Genomic DNA, 17,869 nt, shown 5'->3' on the forward strand with positions numbered 1-17,869 from the left:
GGAGGGGCAGAGCATTCTGGGTGAAGGGTAAAGAAAGTTTGAAGATTATGTGATAGGAAAGAGTATGTGACCCATCTGAGATACTGAGAAAAAAGTCTAGAATGGCTGCGGCAGCACGGAAAAGATGGAACATGGCAGGAGATGGGACTGGAGAAGTGGATACAAGGCTTTCTTTGGTAAGTATATGAAAAATTTTGTATTTTATCTCTGGAGCCATAGAAAGCCATCAAAAGATTGTAAACGGGCGAATTATAGGATTAGATCTGGGATGTAAAAAGTACTCTCTGGCTGCACATAGAGAAAGGGTTTGAAGCAGGGTGAGCAGAAGGCAATGCGAGGACCAGAAGTGAGAAGGTGGACAGACCATGGATTGAAATGGTGGGGACAGAGAGAAGCAGACAGACTCGAAAAGTATTTGTTGTATAAGCAACCGGACTTGACCGGGGGTGTGAGGAATGGAAAGCTCTGAAGAGGAGGCAAAGTGATGGCCAGGATCAGACTCCATCACCTGGTGGTTAGCGGTTCCATTTATGCAGGTAGAATGAACTAGAGAGGTAACAGGGTTTTTTGTGGAGGGAGAAGGGAGGACAGTGGAAGCAAAGAAAGAAATTCGAAGCTCAGTTAGGAGCATATTTACTCAAGGTCGTCCGGTTGGTGAGTAGCACAGCCGAGATTTAACCAGATGGAACGTCAGAGCCCCGTACTTGGCCACCATGTACTCTACCTTCTACTAACCTAGGTAAGCCTCAGTTTCCCCATCTGTAACACCGACATAACACTAGCCTTGTGGCTGGTTATTCATGTTAGTTACTTAGTTATATTTTTTTTCTAGGAGAGACTTTGCAACTACCTGGAACTGCTTTAATTACTTCCCAACTGAATGACTCCCAACTGCCAATACAAAGAAAGATGTCCGAGAATATCAGAAAAGTTACAATTCGTGTGGAGAAGAGAGGGCAGCACGTATACATAGTCTCCGCTCCTTCTGGCCATTTTGTACAGGGATCCCTTTAATATTTTAAATATTTTCTCTGTATATTTCCTATATTTGTTTCTCTGCAATGAGACATGGGGAGAAAACGTTAGTATGCTTTGAACGTGGAAATATATGTTGTAACAGGAGAAAAATCCCAGCCACCATCATCCCAGGACACCAACTTCTATAGTAATAAAGGCCATTTGTGGACATTAATGCATAAAAATGTTTGAGTAAATCCGAAGTTGAATATTGTAGTCCATAAAATAGTTCATGCCATGTGGCAAAGAATTTTTTTAAAAGGTTCATTTGAATTTGAGATGACGGCATCTAGAATCACCCATCAAAATGTTAGATAACTTGTCAGCCAGGTGTTCTGACCGGCCTCCTGTGCTCTTAGCCAAGAGATGAGCTCCTGTCCTATTTTTCTAGGAAGGGCACTACGAGGGACACTTCCTCAGAATCAAGTCCTGGAGATGCCGACACTGGAGTCAGCCGTTGAATTCTTCGATGGCCGCTCTGGGCTCTGTTCTCATCACACGTTCTCTCTATTTTCACGGTCTCCGGTCCCTGACTAGTTTCTCGGCAGCCTTTGCTTCGCCTTCACACCCTTTTCTTATCTTCCGTTCTTTAGCTATAGCACCTGAGTGCACCTGAACGCCACACCCTACCCAGCTCCCCGTTATCCAGGTTGCGGTTCTCGTCCGCCTCTGTCTGCTTCACACCTGCTTCCACAGCCCCGCCTTGGCCTGGCCCGGCATCCTGCCCTGTTTCCACAACGTGTCACTGTCCACAGGCTCCACGTTACCTTGAAGCACTCCAGGGTTGCATTTTACCCCAAGGCTTCAAATAATGGCGACTGCCATTTCCAAGATCCAGAGTTCTCTCTTCCAGGGGTCTTCCCTGATCCTCCAGACTCCCTCCCATGAGTCCAAGGTGTCCCTCTTAGCACTTACTATACAGTGTTGAAAAGTCCACTTTACAGATCTGTCACCCTACTAGGCTACTGGATGGCAGAAAGGAGTCTTGCTTCTTTCTGTATCTCTAAGACTTACTACCGTAGCCAGCAAGTAGGAGACACCTAAGATGACTTTGTTGACTAAACCCCTCACTTCGATAGGCTCTGGAATTGCAGTGCACTGTCCTGTCATGTGGTGTCCTATTTGTAGTGTATAGTGTAGTGTGGTGTGTGTGGCAAAACCTGTATCGTATCATATCATAATACATCATATGTTATCATATCGTATTATATTCTACAGAAGGCAGAAAAGAGAGTGTATGTCAATTGTTGCTACAAATTGAGTTACTTTTCCTTCACATATTATTTCGATTTTCGGATAATCATCTACTTAATGTAGCCTAAAGAAGTCAGTAAAATCTGCCTGAGGTGCCACAGTCTCTTAAAGCGGAAGAGGAGATTATTTTCAGAACCCAATTCCTATCTCCTCACTCCATCCCACGGATACCACTTGCAGGATTAGAAGAAACAAACAAAAGTGGTTTGTATTTTCAGGTAAATCCATCATTCTGCAGCTTACTAAATTTCAGGGCTGTGGCTTACAGCTCTCACTCTGGGGTGGGACGGAAGAAGCAAAGAGAGAAGGAAAGGAACACGCCACTTGAAACGTGGTGAGTCCTTGGTAATTGTGTATTCAATGAATGAATCACCAGAGAGCCTTAAGGTTCCTTTCAACTCCAATATCACTGTAAGCAGGGAGATGCCCCAGACCCCTAGACCGATGCCCACTTTGGCTCTGGGCTAGTGTCTGGGTGGTCCACATCCAACGCCTTTCCAGGGACTCAGAAAGTAACCAAGACCCGACTTCCAGCTTAGTTCCGATTTGTGACCAACTCTGCATTTCTAGTTCTCTGATCTCCTCAAACACCAGCCTGCGAAAAGCCACTGAGGTTTTTCTCTTTGTCTCTAGATACCTGATTAGTTTAATTCTTTAAAAAAAAAAAAAATTTATTCTGGTAAGAACCATAACATGAGACCCACCTACTTGGAAATTCAAGTGCACAATACAGTATTGTGAACTACAGGCACAACCTCTACCACTTTTTCTTCTTGCGTAACTAAAACTTCATTCATACCCATTGTCGAGTGTTGAAGAAAGTTAGTAGGATAACGAGGCTACGCCAGGCTGGAGGAGCTGAGTCTTTTTTCCATCGTGTGTGTGTCCCAGGACGTGCCTGCCGATTGCCTTTAGCTAGAGTTTCTTCAAGGACAATAGCGGTATATGGATCGCTTCCCTGTCTGCCTCGCCTGGCTGTGACATAAGCCATGTGAGACCACATTTGGCTTCACGAATATTATTACTACATATTTAAACACTCTGAGGTACTATGATGCTAATATGTTAGAAATATTTACATATTAGGAGGAATAATAGTACAGATCAAAAGTCAAAAACTGGTGACTGATGGGAACTATCTAGCCACAGATGTGCTTTATTTGGCCTGCATGGTGTTTTTATGTATTGGGGCCAGCACTTAAAATTAAGGAGAATTGATATTTTGGAAGAAAAAAAAACACAGAATTCCAGTTTATCTTGAAAACTGGAGGTCTAACGACACAGGGCCTATTTTTCCCAAGGGGAACATTTGGCTGGGGCCAAGTAGCACCTGCTTTTGGGGGTAAGTCATGAGCTCTACAATTCACTGCAATCCCCACCTGTCACACAGGTACATGTGCATTTATTTACACACATCTGTGTCACTCATTTCAGTTAATTGCCTGGATCCAGTAGCTATTTTTCTTGTGGCCCCCTGTTATACCTTAAACTGAGCAACAAAGTCCTAGAATCAAATCCTGGCTTTTCCATTTAATATCTATATAACTATAGAAACACACACACACACACACGTACATACACGCACACGCACACGCACACACACACACCCTATTGTTTCCGTTTCGCTGGAGAACCCTACCATCTTTCTTCTCTGAAATCACAGAAAACTTAGGCCACCTTATATTCTGCCTTGTCTTAGAGTTACACATCTCTTTCTTAAATTAAGAATTCCTCCAGGGCACAGAAATTCAAATGTTAAGTCCTCCTGTTCCAATGCAGCACGCGATAGATACTTAGTAGATGCTCAGTGAATGATTCAATGGGATTAGATTAGATCGTGCTGAATTATTCCCAAAGTCTAGTTCCAAGTGTTCCAAAGGGGCCTCCCGTACCTCTCAAGTCCGCTACTAAATAATGGGTTGTTTTGCTCATTTGTCATATTTTCATAATTTTTAATGCATTGTATTGATTTTTGCATAACATTTTTAATAAAAATCCTTCTGAAGTCTCTCAATGCCAACCCCCAGTAATAAATGTTAAAATAGACCAGGGCTTATTTAGAGGTCGTTTTTCTTTTAATTAATTAAATAATGATTAAATCAGTGGGGAAAAAATCAAACTTTCTAAATAGAAAAGTTCAAACTTAAAAAAATTGCACAGGTTAAATAGTTTCCATTTGCTTAATATACTGCTATTTACAAAACACCGCACTATTTCATGACATTTAAACAACTGAGTTGCATAAGGTGTCATTGTTAACCTCCTTCCGTGAGTCACAAAACTAAGATCCAAAGTTAGCAACAACTGTCGCTTATGTTCACTATGCGCTAGACACGGTTACGTGTTTTAAATATGTGAACTCCTTAATCTTCTTAACAATCATAAGAGATAGGTTACTATTACTTTCCTCATTAAAGATGAAAAAGCTGAAGACAGGAAAGGTTAGGCCGCCTGTCTGTAATGGTTCACTTCATGTGTCACCCTGACTGGATCACAGGGCACCCCGATATTTGGCTAAGCATTCTATTTGGGTGTGTCTGTGAACGTGCATCCGGATGAGACCAGCGCTCAAATCAGTAGACGGAGGGAAGCGGACTGCCCTCCCTAATTGGGTGGGCATCATCCAATCCTCTGAGGGTCTCGATAGAACAAAAAGGCATCGGAAGGACGAGTTTGACCCTTTCTCCCCGACTACAGAGCTGGGGCGTTAGTCTTCTCCTGCCCTCGCCCTGAGTTTTACACCTTTGGCTCCCTTGGTTGCTAGGTCCTCAGACTCAGTCTTCCTGGACCTCCAGCTTGCAGATGGCAGATAGTAGGATATACATCTTACTGGTTCTATTCCTCTAGAGAACCCTGACTAACACGCTGCCCAAGGTCAGACAGCGCAAAGGCACACGGTTATGGGCCAGAACTCAAACCAGATTTGTTGCATCCAAAATCTGTGTTTCTCCTGCACCAATCCATCCCTAGATCGCTCCATCCCACAGGAAACCCTTATACAAAGGTCTGTGGCAGTTAATGGGTTTGATTTGCATTTTCCCTCAGGCTGAATAAGTTGGCAGCCAGGTGGGAAATTCCCTTCACAATAAAGTCATCTTAGAGGGATGAGACACAAAGTCTGTCTTCATTCTTCCACTCGCCACGTTTGTATAGTTTTCACGGCCACAAATTGAGTCCTGAGCCCCAGTTAGTGCGGCATCGTTGAAAAGAGAGTGAGCAGAGGGAGGTCAGACCAGGGTTCTTAGCAACAGGACCCCCATGTGGGCTTCCGTGTCCCCTGCGTTCAGGGCCCTCAATTTCACTGCGGTTTGAGCCACTTAAGTTCAAATGATTCGGCAGTTTTAATTGAAAGCCATGTTAGGCTTTTTGTTAAAAAATCCGAAAGAAAAAAAAAGTTTTTAGGTTCAAGGAATATTCTATGTCCGTGAGACCATTGAAAGTCTAAAATATTTCCCAGCAAGATCCATTTGTTCAGCTATTAATATACTTTATTATTTTTCCACCATGGCAAGAGCCTAACTGTTCCTCTAGTCATATTTCTCTTAGATGGAAAAAAGAAATCATTACCATTTCTGGCATCAAAACTCCTGTTTTTCCTCAAATGAACAAAAAATGGAAGCAAAAGCAGGCTTTGCTATGTGAAAAATCCAAACCGAGTATGTAGGCTTAGTCCTGTCTGTTTTCCCACCTATAAAATCGAATTAAAAATCAGAAAAGACAAATTTAGAAAACTGTCTATTCAACTGAGCCAAATAAGAGTGATATAAATTACTTAGAGTGAGTGACTTCTGCTTGATTTTAAAGATTAATTTTGACATTCACATGAAGATCAAAAATCTCATATATTAAAATCCTTAAAAACAAATTTTTTTTTTTGTCGCTGTTCTCGCCCACCTGGGATGCAAGTTTCATGAGCTCAGTGAGGTCACTGCTGGTTCCCCAGAATCTGGAAGTCTGATGGACGGCCACCCAGAGCTGACCACAGCCCTCAGTGCCTGCTGCCATCCCCACTTCCAGAAAGAGACCCCTGGAGTCAGGGAACCCCAGGTCTTATCAGTCAGACACGGGGAGCCTGCAAAACTCTACTCCAAGTGTCCATTTCTGAACCGTCGCCCTTTCTCTGGGCCCTTCCGTCTTTGTCTGCCTTTTGATACTCAGGCTTTGGCTGGGTCTTCTGCTGGCTCGTGTGTCAGGGCGTCCTGACATAGCAGTCCCTTTGGCAACCCAAGAACTCCGCCTGACCCATCCGGGAGCTTTCCAAAGAGGCAGGCTTCGAATTCTCTGTGGGCTAGAGGAGAAATACCACCCACAAACGGAGCTTCAGGACAACGGGGGCGATGTGACCCTAACTCACGCAGGAGCCCCTGGCCCAGCTGGACACACAGCTTCAGCACACACACCGTTGTCCTGGCTCCTCCAAACCACAGTCACTACAAGCCGATCACAGGGTTATTGCAGCTGGAAGGGAGGAAAGGCAGAAATGAAACAAGCCAGAGACAGGGCAGAAATGAGACGGACTGGGGGGAGGGGCCCAGAAACATCTTTAAAAGAAAATGAAGACAGAAAAAGAGAGACCCTGTAGGGGCACGTTCTACCGGGGACTCATATTCCAGCTATGGTGCTGTTTCTGTCTCCATGTCTCTCCAGTGCCCTCCCAGAGCACGGTATCCACACCTCGCATCCCCTCCCCCACGGTTTATTCCCCTTCCACTGCCAAGCTGCATCTCTCCGCCAGCAAACCTGGCATAAGATGCAGCCGCTTTACATGACAACTCCATGCTGATGCCAGGTCCAGACGTCGGGGACACTTGCTCTAATAAGACCTGTTAGCAGGCAAAGGCTCTTGTTCAATTAAGAAATAGTTTTCATTTCAAGAAGGTGACCCTGGCAGAGCCCCAAGGCACTCCAGAATCCACCCCGGCAACCCCCACCCCCAAAGCTTTGATGCTCTGATTATCCTATTGTCAGATCAATAGCCCATCTGCTCTTCGGAGGAGCCTAAACCATCCTGCGCTAAATTAAAACAGATAGGATCAATCTGCGGTTAATTTCTCCCAACCAAACAATTTATCTCTCTTTTGGTTCCTCTTGGAGGGTGAATTATATAATCCTGACACACTGTTAGAGCTCTCTGGCCAAAGAAAGCCCTGCTACGATGCTCGCCTGCTCTCTTTATCAGCAGCTCGACAGTGTGACAAAGCCAGACACTTATCTGAGAGTGGGAAGCAGACCTGATTTGAACCTTGCAAAGTCTCTGCCAGGGCACCATGAAGGGTAAAAAGGCTCTAAATACCAGTGCATGCTCATAATCTTGGAGGAAGAATCGAACCCACATTTGATAAACTGAGCATAAGCTTCTATTTCTAAAGAATCAATTGCCATCAACTGGTAAATAATATTTCCTCTACTTAAGGCAAAAAAATCAGGAGACCTTGTACCAAAATGTCAATGGAAACATAGGATTTAAATCTGACCCGGAACAAAATGCAGGTAGGGGGTATAAGAATATATAATAATAATAATAGATATTATTAGTAATAATATTATTATTGGGCACTTACTATCTGGTAACCCGCATAACGCTAGATGCTGTGAGACTGAGGCTTGGAATGGGTAAGTGTCCTCCAGGACCACAGGATGCACAGGTGGTACAGTCAGGTTTATTACCAGGCTCAGAGGGAGCCCACCGGTGGTTAGAATCCTGGGATACTTCCATAGTTGATAACTAGCAACTGTCCCTAAGCCCCTGAGTGTTTCCTCCATGTAACCCAGCAGACTCGCCATCTAGGTTCCTAAACCAGGACACCTGGCCCTCCCGATGATGCGATAAGTCAAGGGATAACATCTGATACATCGAAGGGTCTCCAGGAGGCTACCGCATGGTTGGGGCCCACATTCATAATAGTTAATATCTGGCTTACTTCCGGCAATGCCTGGGTTTGTTCCTGGGGGTACCTGATTCACAAACTTACACTCTTAACCAAAATGCTCTTGTTCCCAACAGGAAGGAGGACCAATGGGAGAAAGTCTAGAGGAAGCCAAGGAAGAGAGGACAGATCTGGCAAAGCATCGATGAAGTCGGTCTGGCCGACCAGTGGTTCAGCTCCCTGGGAGGGGTTTCTGCAACAGGGTGAGAATAATAATAACTACTACCTATTGATCGCTTACCATATGTCTGGCACTGTTTGAGCCCTTACAATTATTATTTCATTAAATCTTCCTGAGAAAGACACTATTGTAGTATCTAAGAAGAAAGGTAGGTGAAAAAAAAAATGCGGGTGAGGAAAAGTCCTATTATCCAGATGCACGAAGAGGTTAAATAACTTGCCCAATGTCACAGAATTAATAAGAATGGTGCCAAGAGTCAAACCCAGGTCCCAGGTTATCGGCCAGTTCACCAAATTGCTTTCCAAAAGAAGGAAGGAAATGGGAAAGAAAGTCCCTCGCAGAGTCAAAGAACTGGCAAGTGAGCTGTCTCGGAGACTTGCATCTGGTGCCCAGCTCGAGGCTGCTTGCCCTCGACATGAGGCTGTGTGCAGAGCTATGACCAGCAAGGGTGAGACTCTCCCGCGCCTCAGTGTTGACACCTGGATTTTGCACAGTGGTACTAAGACTATGGAAAGTGACGTTCGCTGTAACCACCTGCCCAGAATTCATTTCTCCTTATTCTAGAACCACCGCCTGACTGCCATCTGATGTGCCGTCCTTCCTATACTCTCAATAACGTGGCCAAGGTCCAGCCAACGAGCGTATTCCTCTTCCTGCTCAGTGCAGGGCATGTACGTGAGAGACAGACTCTTGGAACATCATTTTGAACAGTTGGATCCAGCTATGCCTGAACCAGATGCCCTGAACTTCTCCGTTCATTAAGTCCCTCTTTTTATTAACAGAGGCTAAGTTGGATTTTTTGTCACTTAAAATAGAAAAAGTCCTGTATTATACAACTGTATAATCCACAGAGGAGAAAATTAAGATCAGCCAAGATCAGTTTGCTAAGATCTGGAAGGCAGCTCAAAACAACTCGGTAAGGGACATGCTCACGAGACATCTCAAAGAATAGTGACTTTATTTTTACCTATCTCTGGCCAATCTACTAGGCTGATCAAGCACAAGAAATACCCTAATCCCCTTCCTTCATAACCATCTAAAATAATTCCTTAGCCTTAACTCATCAACTCTGAAAAAGCTTCACAGAAAAAAATGACAAGGACGAAGAAAGGGAGAATGGTGGAGACCGAGCTCGCGGACGAGGATGAGAAAGCAGCAGGATACCGCAGCCTATTTGATGGCAGAATTCAAAGGTGTGTTTTCCAAGGCTTGCAGTGTTACCCTGGATCAGTCAGATCCAGTTGGGAAATCAGAAGTTAACAGAGAAATTGAGTATGAGAAATAGCTTGAAGAATTACTGGAAGACCGACAAATCAAAAATTGGGAATGATACAATGAAAATATGACAGCAAATGGCTTCGTTAGGGCTGTTATCAGCTCAGATACATGGATGCAGGGAGCCGGGACTCTGACTCTCTGGAGAGGAGGTGCTGCCAGGCTCCCCCTGAGGAGTGTGACGAAACTAAGAATGTGTGGAGAAGAGGCTAGAGACTGGAATGAACGGCTCCTGCTGGAGTAGACGGCTGTTTCTGGAACGGCCTGAAGGGGAGCAGCGACTAAGAGAAAAGAGTTAAGACCCCACTCCCTCCTCCTGCCTTCCAGTTTCTCTCCAGGACCCCTGTTAGGAGAAACCTACAGGGAGCCAGCAGCAAAGAAGAAATAAAATCTGCAGATTCCAAACCCTAGCATCGCAAAGCAGAATATGGAATTATGGACTGAGAGACAACGGTTTAAAAATCAGCATATCCCAGTCTACAGCCATGCCACCCTGAACATGCCCGATCCCGTCTGATCTCGGAAGCTAAGCAGGGTCGGGCCTGGTTAGTACTCGGATGGGAGACCGCCGAGGAAGACCAGCTGTTGTAGGCGTACAAAAAAAATAAAAAATAAAAATAAAAATCAGCATATTCCTACCCATCCAAAAGTATTCTGCCAAGCAAGGTTGAAGAATCATTCTAAAAGCCATTGTATTTGATAAAATAATAACACTGATGATGGCCAACATTCATTAAGCACTTGATCTATGTAAAGCACCATGCTATGCATATAACACACAATAGATCTTTAATCTTCACAACCCTAAGTGCAGATGTCATAGTGATTCTCATTTTATGAACAAGAAAACAGAGGCCATTAATGTTGTCACTCAGAATTCAAGCCTTTTAACCCCTAGCCTATATACTTAACCATTACAAACAGCTAGTCTAATTCACCTAAGAAGCATTTCCAAAATGCCATTGCCCATTAGATTTAATTTCTCCTTCTTCCATATTCCTTCATATTCTCATTGTAGGTTACTGTGCCTGTCACTTGTCGAAATTAGTTAAATAAAGTCAGCACAGCCTCTGAAAACCCATGTCCTTCTGGTTCTCTCAAAGACACCTTATGCAATAATTTTGAAGACGTTATTTCATAAAATCCCCTTCCTTGTCTCCATCTCTATTCACCATATGAGTTGATCGGAACTTTTCATGGATTACAAGCAATGCACATATGTAATCAGCCTTGAAAATGTTCAAGAACCACCTACATCCCATATTGGACATCAATAAATCCAAAGATGACCTTGAGTTCTCTAAATCATTCAGTCTAACTGGGTTGCCCTCAGATAGACTGAGCCATGTGCCCGGTTATCTCAACCATAAAACAAGCGAAGGATCTTGGGTCAACCCTCCCCAAACCCCAGCAGAAAAAGCTCTTTGCCTTACACTGCTGTTTCTATCTCGTACGTGTCCTAAATCACCGCTTCCCTCTGAGATTAGAACCGGGGTACTTGAGGGTGGGTGTGAGTGGCCAGTGTCAGATCTGGCAGGAGCGCGGGCAGTGGCTTCAACAGACATGCTACTGGAGACCGAGCTTAGCCTGAAAAGCTTGTGGTTTGGTTATTTCTGGTCCTCTGGACGCCATAGGCACACATAGGTCTGCCATTCAAGGTGAGCCCATCTTCTGATGAGCAGTAAAATGACCATAGGAAAACACGGCCGGCAGCTGTCCATGACCCATAACCAATTCATTCAAGGTCATAGAGACTAATACATCATTAAGACAAGCCATTGACCTCTGTGTACCTCAGTCTGACCTTCTCCAGCACATGCCACTATTATTGATTAGTGTTACGGTGAAACCCAGAGAATCTCAGGCTGAGGGTCAGAAACCCTGGGTTCTAGGCCGATATCCAAACCTGCTATCGCTTCTCATCTCTGAACTTCCCCGTGCATAAAAATGATATTCTTAGACCAGTTTTAATTATTTGGGTTTCTTTGATTCCATAACCATGGAGGATACAAATGCAAATGGAAATGCTTCTGTCCTTTAAAAACAAACAAAAAAAATCTCATTGCTATTGACAAGAGCTGTAGGCACTGGAGCTGACGATGGTGGATCATGGACCCGCAGAGCCTGAAGGCGCTCCTGCTCAGACAGTGGCACAGTCTAGCTTCCTCGAGCAGAACTGTTCAGCCCAAAGTCGGACCGTGGGAGATTTTGGACTTCAAGTCAGCTCTCCAGATTGCCAATCTCGTGTCATTTCTTCCACAATCACTGCTTCTAGGCACACACGTCAGAGCCCACTGATAACACACTACCATTCGCCAGTCCCTCTCATAATAATACCCGGAACTATAGGGCAACAAACAGATAAGCAATATGTATTTCTTTAACAAATATTTATTAAATGCCAATTTTATTTGGGTTTCGCTTTTACTATCGACAGCCAAAACTATAGCCTGTGCTCAATCAAAAAAATCTGTGTTTGGGGCACTGACCATTAGCTTGGCTCTATTCAGTCATATAATCATTTGCTTGCAAGAGTTTGAAACATAGTAATCATAAGGAATGTGACATTTTTGCTACTGCTGGGCTAATAATGTCCTTGGTGATGCTGGAGAAAGGCGGTTAACTCCCCGCTTCCTTTAATCCCTCTCAAAACTTAATTCTAAAAACGTTCCAGAAATCCAAGCTAGGTAATGATTTCAAGTGTTTGGAATTGATTGATAAAAGCAGAGCTGGCCCAATCATTGAATGAAATTCTGTTCCTTGCAGTGAGGATAGAGTTGTGTAAAGGAGCAGCTGCTGGGGTGGAAGAGGAGACCCCCACTTAGTGGGTGCTAGAAAAGTCTGAGGCTCTATGCAGAAATGTCTTGCCCTAATGTACTCCCCAACTCAGTTATCTCTATTCTTTTCTAATTTACAGTTCAAAATCAGTCATTTACGTATTCAACACTATTTCAATGCTTGGAACGCTGGTGAAAGCATAGCCAAAGTAACTAGCTCCCACCTCCATGGACCTTATGTTCTTCTACCACTTCTGCGGATCCCTGGGCACCGTGCCTGTCATCAGGACAAAGTGCACCCCTCTGTCCTTGGGTCTCCTGTGGTACCATGTCGTTCACTTCAAACAGCCACTTTCATGCTGTATTTTTATTATGTGCAGTGTCTGTTTCCCCGTCTAAACCTGGATCTCTTCAAGGACAGGCGCCAAGATTAGTTTTCTCCTTATTCCCTGTCCCTACCACAAAATCTGTTATATAATAAGCACTCAATCCTTGCCTTCAACATCTAATTTATTTATCTTAATTCCAACTCTCCCTGCTGTGATGAGACTGTCCTCAGCCCTTCCCATCACCCTGGGTTCCCTCGCCTGCTGAGAACATCAGTATGAAGTAGACAGCAACAGGTTAATAACAATTTTATACTATTAGAAGCATACAGTGCTTCTTAGTTTGCACAGCAAATTCACATGTGTGATTTTGTGCCAACTTCTTGATGCAAAGAAAGGACAGTCATACCAAGAGAAATATGTAAGATTTGATGGGGACAGAAAGCTACCCTTCAGCCAGGGCTGAAGCTAAAAAGGAAGAGAGATATGTGGATGGTTATAGGTTATTGAAGAGTTGCCTCTCCTCCCTCTGGTTGATTCTCATGGTAGCTTGTTTGCTCAGAGGACACCAGCATCATGTGGTCTGTAAAGTAGAAATTTAAATTATCATGACTACTGGACATAAGGCCAGCTATGAATGGAGATCATGGTTGGTGGAGACAAAGGTGACAAGTGATGATGTCAACGGTTTAGCAGAAGAGAAAAGGTGGGATGGTAAACCCACATGTAGGGCCCACTTCAGTCTCATGTTCCCTCTCAGAAAAAGAGAAAGTATCAGGGGCCAAGGCTGAGAAGACGAAGTGGAGAGATGGGTTATCGAAGAATTTTCAAAGTCAAAATTGGCCCTCATAGTATGGAATATGTGGCTTATGTAGAATTCTTGATAAACTCTTGGTTATTTCATTACAATATATGTTGTGTTCTTTATTCTGGATCATTCCAACAGTGCTGAAGGGGAGATATTATGTCTCCACGGAATAGTCTACGTATTGTGTAACTTGGAAACAATGGTGAATAATGGCAGAGAATGATAGAGATGCTAAATGCATACCCACCTTATGAGAGAGATATTAATTGTCCCCATTTAAAAATGAGAAGAGTCAGACTTGAAGGTGTGAGTATGTTGCCCAAGAGCACACAACTTGCAAGAGACAATATCAACAAACAAACCTAAGATGACTAAATTCGAACTTCACCTTCGCCACAGTCCCAGAGTAACCTTCGTCAACTCTTGTGTTCAACAAACGTTTATTAAGAGATGGCTTTTGCGGAACTTTGAGCTTGGGGAGCATAGAAGTAAAAGAGACCCATGGACATCCCTTCCTCCCTTCTTCCTTCCTAATAATCAGTTAATGCATCCAGAACATTAACTTATACCTTCTTCATAGATTAAACTCCCAGGCATGGTCATTCCCAGACAGAAAAGATTGATATGATACATCCAAAAAAAGAAAAAAAAAAAAGGCTTCAGTTGGCTGTCAGAACTTTAATTAAAACACGTATTGATCAACCTCGCTGCAGCAAATCGTGCCACTATTACTGTAGCAGGATGAGTGTTCACTGGGAAAACAGATGGAGGACTCTCCCCAGAACTAACGTGTGATGTCGTAGCCATTGATGTTTTACCTTGGAAAATTTTCCCTGGCTCTTGGGAACTGGAACTTGTTCTGGGTGACCTGGCAGCAATGTTACTTTCTTTTTTCTTTTATGAAAGCGGGAGACCATTTCCTAAGCCCATTCATATTTTATCTTCATTGCCCTGACTCAGAACCAAACTGAAGGTGGGGAGGATTGTTGAGAAGATGGAAGTTTCCGAGGGCATAAGAGGGAGGGATGGGGAGTTGAGCAGAAAAAAGTAAAATGTAAAAAGAAAAAGAGAAAAAGGAAATGAAGAAGAAAGGAGGGCGAGAGCTGAGAAAGAGGAATCAAATGTTTTTTATAAGACTGTTAAGAAATACTCATTTAAATTATAATTTCAAGTAAAAATATATATTATTAATGAATTGAAAAAAATTAAATCATTCATCTAATTCACTGAACAATACTGACTCAAGGTAATGGCTTAATGGGTCATTTGCCTGTTTCTTTATAATTTCAAAATTTTCTAAATTGAGATTATTTTTTGAATCCAAATAAAAATAGCAACAAGTATAAGAGTTGTTCAGTTTGGGGGAAACCCTACTCAAATCCAACTCTTTCTGACACCTCCAAAACCAACATCCTAGGCCACTGGTTCTCAACTGGGGGAGATTTTGTGCTCAGGTGACAGTAGGCAATGTCTGGAGATATTTGGATTGTCACACTGCGGGGTTGGGGAACTACCAGCATCTGGTGAGCAGAGGCCAGGGATTCTGTTAAACATCCTATAGTGCGCAAGACAGCCCCAGCAACGGAGAGTTATCCAGCCCCCAACATCGGCGGTGCTGAGGTTGACAAACCCTGTTCTAGTCCAAGTGACCATGACCCCTCATCTGAATTATCGCAGTAGGCTCCTGTCTGATTACCTTCTTCCATCCTTCTTCTTTCTAGTCTATTCTTCACACAGCAGCCAGAGGAGGCCAGATAATGCCACCACTTTGTTCAGACACCTCCCATGTTCCCCACCACACTTAGAATACAAAGCAAAGCCCTTTAACATGGTTGCATCTCTGGCTGCATTGCCCATCACTGATCACTGGCCCCTTGCTGAAGCTGCCCCAGCCACACCGGCTACCTTGCTCTCTCCTGGACATGCCAAGCACACACCCACTCAGGAGTCAGTGCTTGCTGTTCTTTCTCCTAGAGCTTTGTGAGACTTAATCTTATTTCATTTAGCTCTCTGCTCGAATGCCTCTCCATCTAAAAGGACTTCCCTGACCCCCTATCTAAAGTATCACTCATTCCTTGTCCCATTATTCTGCCTTATTTGTCTTCATATAATTTTGGTAGCATGCCTCCACATGTAAACACACACACACACACACACACACACACACACACACACACATGGAAACATAGAAATTGAACCACTGGGGCATAAATCATAGACAGACAGATAGACATAGATAGAGAAAGACAGAGAGAAAGAGACAGGTGATAGATGATGATAGATAGATAGATGATAGATAGAAGATAGATAGATAGATAGATAGATAGATAGATAGATAGATAGATAGATGGATGGATGGATGGACAGATGGACAGATAGACAGACAGACAGACAGATGGACAGATACACAGATGAGAGAGATTTTAAGGAACTGGCTCATGCAGTTGTGGATGCTGACAAGTCTGAAACCTGCAGACAGCCTGGCAGGCTAGAGACCCAGGGAGGAGGTGACGTTGCAGGCTGAGTCTGCAGGAAGTCTGAAAGTAGAATTCTTTCTTTGTGAAATCCTATTCCTTTCTCTTAAAGCCACCAACTGATTGGATGAGGCCCATCCACATTATGGAAAATAATCTGCTTTACTCAAAATCTACTAATTTAATTGTTAATCAGGTCTAAAACAAAATACTTAGCAACATCTAGACTAATACTGGACCAAAATCTGGTAACCATGGCCTAGCTAAGTTGATATATAAAATTAACTATCACATGTATTTCATGCATTTTTCCAATCTCTCCACCGGGTTATCTCCACAAGAACAGGAATTTATCCCTTATTAACTGTTATTTCCTGCATTGCCTAGAAAGTGCCTACATAAGGCCAGCATTCAATAAAAGTGTTAAACTCATATTGATAAACTTTATCCTCAAAAAGTCAGCTTGCCCGATTGAATTGACGGGTTGCACAACTGAATCAAATAAGTCAGCTTTAAATGACCAACTCAGGCTTGACAATCTGTGGGGCATAAATTGAATCCCACCTTCACCACTCCAGTGCTCCCCAGAGTCATGGTGACGGCGACGGCCAGCCTCGCCAGCCAGGGAGAAGGTGGTAGACAAAGTTGTAGCCCCCCGTGGAAGCGCTAAGCGCTGAAGGTGTGGCTGCACACCCAGGAGCTGGAAATGTAAGTGCAGAAGAAGAACCGGCTGCTTCCGGAGAAGGAAACGCTATGAATGGCCAAGGGAGAGCAGGCCCACGTGGTCTGCGACCCACAGCCCCCGGTGATCAGATCCCCACAGCCCAAGGACGCTTGCTCCATGGGAAGCAGCCTTATGCTGTGTGAGCCACATGCACTGAGAAATGCAACCAATATAAAGAGGAATCAAAAAGCCATCCTACCCACCCCAACACACACACACACACACACACACACACACACACACACGCCTCACAGAGTCTGGATTACTATGACGCACCTAACTCAAGAAAACTCTCATTAAGCCAGGGCTTTCTGTGTGTGTTACTGAGCAGGAAACGAGCTCTCTGCCTCCGCCCTCTGTGCCTATAACTGTAAACATGTCTTCCTCTCTTTGCCTCCGTGGATAACTGACTTCATCAATGTTGGCCTCGGCTTTCTTGTCTGCACACTGGGAGCTATCATTCCTCCCTTGCAATGTTGTTCTAAGGCTGAAATCAAATATTGTGGGTGAAAGTGCTTAATGCAGTGTCTGGCACATAGTAGGGCCTCTAAATTCATGCAGCCCATTTCTCTGGACTTCTCCTGTGCCTGGGCACAGACGGGATTGCGGGCGCAGTAATGACACATATCTCCCCCGACTGCCTTCCTCACTCACGTCACGCTTCAGCCCCATTCGGAATGTCACCACGTATGACAGAAGACCCCAGCAGGAGCCTCCCCGCTGCTCGTGACTGACCTGTCTGACTCTGCTGCTCTCGGCAGCCCTGGGTGGCTCTCCCGCCGCTCGCCGACACCGTCATCCAGGCCGGGCGTGGAGCCAGCGGAGGCGGCATCACCACTGAACCTGCTGCTAGTGCCCCAGGGGCAGTGATGATGCCTGAGGCAAAGGTGCTGCTTCCAAATGCTCCTGAAGCTGCCAGGATTCGAGGTGCTGGAGGAAGGTGTGTTCCACGCACAGATAGATCACCAGGCACCAAAAAAAAATGCCTCCACCCTACTCTGCTCATGTTTCCTGTCACTTACAAGCTGGGAGCTTCGGACGGGTTATTTTAAATCTCCTCATTTTCTTAACTGTAAAACAGGGGTGAGAAATACCAACTCCACTGA

At 44.2% G+C, this 17,869-nt stretch overlaps 1 pseudogene; it reads left to right on the plus strand.

Annotated features, from left to right (window-relative positions):
- The first annotated feature begins 10,129 nt into the window (after window positions 1–10,129).
- On the plus strand, window positions 10,130–10,248 carry LOC112469228 (annotated as a pseudogene).
- The last annotated feature ends 7,621 nt before the right edge of the window (window positions 10,249–17,869 follow it).

This window comes from Pteropus alecto, unplaced genomic scaffold (genome assembly GCF_000325575.1).
Source record: "Pteropus alecto unplaced genomic scaffold, ASM32557v1 scaffold238, whole genome shotgun sequence".
NCBI lineage: Eukaryota > Metazoa > Chordata > Mammalia > Chiroptera > Pteropodidae > Pteropus > Pteropus alecto.